The sequence below is a fragment of the Balaenoptera borealis genome (genome assembly GCF_965194805.1).
Source record: "Balaenoptera borealis genome assembly, chromosome: X".
NCBI classification, from domain to species: domain Eukaryota; kingdom Metazoa; phylum Chordata; class Mammalia; order Artiodactyla; family Balaenopteridae; genus Balaenoptera; species Balaenoptera borealis.
The window spans coordinates 68,251,597-68,257,748 of NC_138881.1; the positions used below are offsets into that span (position 1 = coordinate 68,251,597).

The 6,152-nt window shown below is 36.3% G+C and overlaps 2 pseudogenes across 2 annotated transcripts; both read right to left on the reverse strand.

Moving 5' to 3' along the window:
* Nucleotides 1-1,275: 1,275 nt before the first annotated feature.
* On the reverse strand, nucleotides 1,276-2,196 carry LOC309620650 (ubiquitin carboxyl-terminal hydrolase 44 pseudogene; annotated as a pseudogene). The gene has a single exon. The product of its transcript is annotated as a ubiquitin carboxyl-terminal hydrolase 44 pseudogene (transcript).
* A 441-nt stretch (nucleotides 2,197-2,637) lies between these two features.
* On the reverse strand, nucleotides 2,638-3,669 carry LOC309620635 (ubiquitin carboxyl-terminal hydrolase 44 pseudogene; annotated as a pseudogene). Its single transcript has one exon. The product of its transcript is annotated as a ubiquitin carboxyl-terminal hydrolase 44 pseudogene (transcript).
* Nucleotides 3,670-6,152: the final 2,483 nt, after the last annotated feature.

The following is a 6,152-nucleotide window of genomic DNA, read 5'->3' on the forward strand; positions in this document are numbered from 1 at the left end:
GAGTGTAATACCTACGTAAATAGTTTTGGATGACAAATTTAGCTTTTTTTTTTTTTTTATCTTGACCACATAAATCTTTAATGAGGTATAATTTTGTTAACAGTTGAAGTAACAACTTGTATAGGTATTTAATAGATGAATTATTTTAAACCTTAGCCGTTTAATACTTAACCTGTATTTTTGGCATGAATGATTTCCTTGTTCAGTGATAAATTCTCATTGCACTTCAGGATCAGCTTCCCCAGATGACTTTTTCTCTAAAATTTAAGGAAAATTTCCTAATAGAGGTCTTTTTCAACCTAATACTTATAAAGCTGTCATCTTCATTTGTATGCAGTTTGACTAGACCAAATAAAGAACAATTATAAAAACTTAATAAATTTTTGGAAAAGGAAGTTCCATTAACCAAAGTAATGTCTATTCTGAGCCCTGTAGCACACAAAGCCTCAGAAATATTAATAAGTGTGATCAATGAGTATTTAGATGATACCTTGACATTTTACTTTGTAGTAGTTTAACTCCCTTCAGGGAGCAAACGTAACTTCCAATATGCAAATCTGAAAGAAATGCCTTGTTTTTGGTAAGACTATTATTGAAGAAAGTCTAATATTCTGTCTAATAAGAATTTGTATAGAAAATAGCTACAAAAGATAAATAAGAAATGTATAAAATGATGCCACCTGAAATTCTTCAGTAGAAGACTGCACAAATTCATGATGTGAGCCAATTAAGACATCAATATATAAAAGAGGTAACACCAGTCTGAGGTAAGCACTAAAAGTTTAAAACTCCCAGGTACTTGAAAAATGTTTAGTTACCTGCTGTCATTGATATACATATACTTATGCTAATTTGTCTCTGTAAAAAAAGAGATTTATTGTAGTTAGATACAAAATGTGTAAACATAGTGTGCACTGATTAGTAAGAAAATAAAAAAATGAAGCTTAAAATTGTTAAGTCAGCCTTTTTAAAACACACACACACACACACACACACACACACACACACACACACACACACACACATATATATATATATATATCGCAAGAAGAAAGACCCACTGTCTTTGGATCAACTAAGGATTTCATTAGAAGAGGTATCAATTTCTTCTTTGGGATGTTGGCTACCAGACAGGGGTTTACAATGTCCATTCTCAGTAAGTCGCTGGGTATAAAACAAAATATAAGCTTGGACCTTGCATATTTCATCCATAGTGCACATGTTTAGCTTGGAATCATTGCAGTGTACTCAGAACCCTCCTTCGGAATTATAACGCTAGGCAGTGTAATGTCCTGAGCCAAATCCTTTCCCGTGGTGCATTACTACAGCAGGTAAGTAATGAATAAAACATTCTGGTCTGTGAGATTTCAGAGATTCCCTGCAGCAATAGGGGTCCATGTTTAAGATTTCTTCAAAGCCAACATGAACACCAATCTTCTCTCAATTATTATGACCTGACCACCTGAATCGTTTGAGATGTAGTCTGAGAACCTGAAGTAGGTGGAAAATCATAAGCTGTTTGGGGGTTTCTGTGAGTATAACTGGTTTTGAGGAAAACCTTCTATGCTTTGAATTACACTGGTCACATATATAGATTTTTCCTTCTGAAGCTTCAGTTTTTGTGAATTTGGCCAACATTTTAGTAACCAGACACGGCTGGGAAGTAGTATCTTTTCCATTGCATTGGTATCTTTCTGGAAATTCCAGTGACAAGTCCCAGAAGGGTGCTATGATATTTGATTTGTTTTCACATGCAAGACATGTAACCTGACTGAGAAGTTGTCTATGAAAAATGTTATTCACAACATTCATAAAGTGTTTGATAAGTTTCCTTTGAGAAGTGGGGATAAGAGATGGTATCCTGGTATCAGTTGTCTCTAGTTCATGCTGTATTTTATCCAAAAGCTCACAAATAATTTCTCGAGCATCTTGTTAGGCATAACCACGAAAATCAGGTATTAATCTCCATACTGAGGGTAGCATAGCAAATGGTGTGACCAAGGCCCACTTTCCAGACCACATAACTTGGAACAAAGTATGCAATTCATGACAGAGAGAAGTGTATTATGAACTTGGCTTCCTTGGCTGAATAAGTTCTATCTTTCTACTCTTTGATGCTCCACCACTTAGTCCTGATGATAAACTTGGATGTCTGGAGCAAACAGAGCCTGTTTCTTTTTCTTGGCATTCATTCATTTGATATACTGTATCTCTGACTGGAGGACGCCTTTAAGATGATCTTGTTTTATCACTAGCTGTCACAGCCAGCCATCTATTCAGATCAAGTTTGAAAAATATTGTCAAAAAATAAGTAAATGACTCAATACTTGAAGAACATAATTCATATAGCAAGTATTTCCAAAATTTCTCAATCCTGTTACACCAAGAGTTACAATTGGCGTTCATTTAATGGAGGAATCACTGGCAATTTTTAAAATTTTATTTTATTTATTTATTTTTTATCCAGCAGGTTCTTATTAGTTATCTATTCTATACATATTAGTGTATATATGTCAATCCCAATCTCCAAATTCATCCCACCACCACCACCACCACCCCCCTTGGTGTCCATACGTTTGTTCTCTACATCTGTGTCTCTATTTCTTTCTTGAAAACTGGTTCATCTGTACCATTTTTCTAGATTCCACATATATATATTAATATACAATATTTGTTTTTCTCTTTCTGACTTACTTCACTCTGTATGGCAGTTTCTAGGTCCGTCCACGTCTCTACAAATGACCCAATTTCATTCCTTTTTGTGGCTGAGCAATATTCCATTGTATATATGTACCACATCTTCTTTATCCATTTATCTGCTGATGGGCATCCAGGATGCTTCCATGACCTGGCTATTGTAAATATTGCTGCAATGAACATTGAGGTGCATGTCACTTGAATTTTTAATCTTACATCTTCTGAGGTGTATACTACTTCATCTTTTGCTGATGATGCTAAGGTTTGAAGTGGTACTTGAACAGGAACTATTTATCTTGTGGGGGACTGATCTAGACCTTGCAAATGTAAACTCTTTCTTGGAGACATACTTTCCAATCCTGCTTTAACTTGATACTCTAATTCTTGCAGTCTTTTTTTCACTTCTCTTTTTGCTATTTTTTCCTGAAATTGTTCTTCTTGCATTTTTCATCCAATGGGTGACTGTTAAAACAAGTTCAAAATATTTTACCCATTAGTATCCTTCTCCTGTGCCAAAGAGCAGTATATATCTGATATACGTTTTGAAGCAGAGAGTGTGCGCCATCCTGTAAGAAATAAGAATCATCACTTGTACCCATAGACTGTAAAATACTTCCACTACCAGTGTTGCAGTGATAATTTTGACTTTTGATTGCACTTAATGTACTTCATAGTAACTTCAATTCTCCAGTTGCATTATCATTAAAAACATAATCATCACAAAGGTAACAAAAAAAAAAAAAAACACATCTCATTCACCTCCAATGCAACAGGATGACTGCTTTCTTGAAAGTGCTTGAGTGCAGGTTCTTCAATATATCTTCCACAGACAACACAGGAACTGCTAACGCAAGCACAAATCAACTCAGTTGTATTGCAGTCCACACAATGCCATTTCTGAGTGTTGAGGATGGAATGGTCTTGAACAAGCCTCAACTGCCCAATGTGCTTGCACTTATCCGTTGTTAGCATTTAGTCTAGCTGAGAAATACATAATCCAAACAAGTCTCTGTTCACAACACCTGAAGCATCTGGAAAGATCCCGATCCAGAGCGGCCATCTTAGTGCTCTTCAGCGTGAAGCTGCAGCCGACCCTGCCTCCGTCCCCCCACTTCGGAGTGCCGGGAGGGGGCAGGCTGCTCTGCTCTGTGACTGTGGACGGATAGGTTGTCCACCTGAGGCTGGGAACCCACTTCTGGGCTCCAACTCCGCGTCGGTGCAGCATTAGCTTTTATATGAGTCTAAACGCACATGTTGTCACTTTTACATGGTAGCCGATGGCTTATCAACTATTTATAAGCTTTCACATATATGCTGAAGAGGAAGCAGTTCATTCTTTACCTGTGGCAGTTCAATACCTTTGCTGTAAACACCAAATGATTTATTTTTAGAAACTCATTTCTGAAGTCATTTTTCCCGTGGAACCTGTATGAATATTTGGACATTTTAGATTTAGGAAATGCTTTCATAAAAATTGGAAAAAAATAATAAAATGGCTGCATATGTACCCTCGTTACTTTGGTTACTCCAACGTGACTTGCCATACTCCCCTTTCTAATCTCTATCAGCTCTACTTACTCAGAGTAGCATTTTATACATGGGATTATGTTATAAACGCATTCCTTAAGTTAAAAATAACATTAAATGTATACATATATCCCCTCCCTCTTGGACCTCCCTCTCACCTCCCCCCCCCCCAAAAAAAAAACATTAAAAATGTTTAAAGTAACATTTGGTCAAAATTACTCTTGATTTTTTTTATGCTTCTTTTACATTGCCCATAGAAACACTGGGACAAATATTATTTTGGTATGCAATCCTGAAGAGTAACATATATGTGACTACATATACTTTATAAAGTATTAGATAGCAATTATGGTACATAAGAGGAAATACATATGTGTGCATAATTTAACAGTATTTTATTTAAATTAAATTATCATTTAAAGTTGAATTCATAGAAGTTAAATATAAGTATGATGGAATTCTAGATATACTCTCCTACAACTATTATTTTTTAATTCAGGCTACAGACCAAGAGCTACAAATCTAGTCTTAGACTGTAGAGGTAAATGAGGCAGAAAAGGAGTGGAGAAAGAGGTCATAATGCATTCACCAATTTCCTTTGTACAAATTATTTACCAGTACCTCAACTAAAGGATACATTTTTATAAATGTGCATGTGGGGAAGGGGGGGAAGGTGGTTACTTCTTTGTTTCTCCCCACATTGCCTAGCACGATGCTGGGCACTCACCAGGTCCTCAGTAAAGAAGTGTTTGGTTTATGTCTGTCTGCCACTGGCACAAAGTGCATTACAGTTACATTTATACACAGAATGACTGGTGAGTCAATATATATCCTATGTGGAGCCAAGCAGAAGGACAAGGTTACAGCAAGCTGTTAGTACACTGACAGGAGCAGTGAAGGTGATCATGAATGCCTGGGAGTGCTTGAGCAATATGCCAATAGTTAGTCTGTGAGGGGAAAGTAGTGTCAGTGGACTCAGAGGCAGGTCAGAGTCAAATGTTGAGTCAACACAGCAGGAGAGATTAAGTCTGAGCAAAAGCAAACACAAGAATCAGAGACAGGGAGGGTACATGCAGTGCAGGAATGAGGGCAATGTGCAATTGGGCATGACAAATCACATGACAGGAGCTTAATACTGCAGTTGCTTTCTAAAGCTTGAGGGGCTGTGCTACAAAACTCCTGTCTTCCAAACAAGTCACTGTAAAATATCCTGGGAAGTTAAGTGGTAACTGCTTTCCATGATGACATGGATTTTGGACTGGTTCATTGATGAATTCCCATAGGACATTACAGTGTCTGGGACATAGTAGGTATGTAATAAATATTTATCAAACGAATGAACGCAGAAACATCTGTAGTGAATCTGCTAAGGGCTGATACCTCAATAAGATGCATGTATTTTCTTTCTTGCATTCATTCAACCAACTAAATAAGCACCAAAAATAATGAATTTCTAATACACAGGAAACTGTGAGGAATACAGATATATACAAACTGCATAATTCCTATCCTCAAAGAATTTTCAGTACCATAGAAATTTTAAGACTTACACTAAAGATATAATAAATGTGAAAATGGTGAGGGATATAAACAAAATGAATTAGAAATTCATAGAAGTGATTAACTCTGGCAGCAGATTAAAGAGAATTTTATATCTACTGGGTGACATTCGAGTTAAATACTGAAGGAAAGGGAAGCTTGATGACAATAAATATAGGAAAAGGACAACTTAATTAGAAAGAAGGATCATCAGCAAATCACAGTAATGGGAAACTGCATGATTGAGAAACAGATAATCATCTAGTTTGCTTAGGAATATGACACATATTGAAAAGAGAATAGTGAGAGAAGAAGGAAAGGTAAAATGGGTAATTACTAGGGGGATTATCAAGCACCAGGCTAAGAAGTGTTAAACTGTACTATGAATA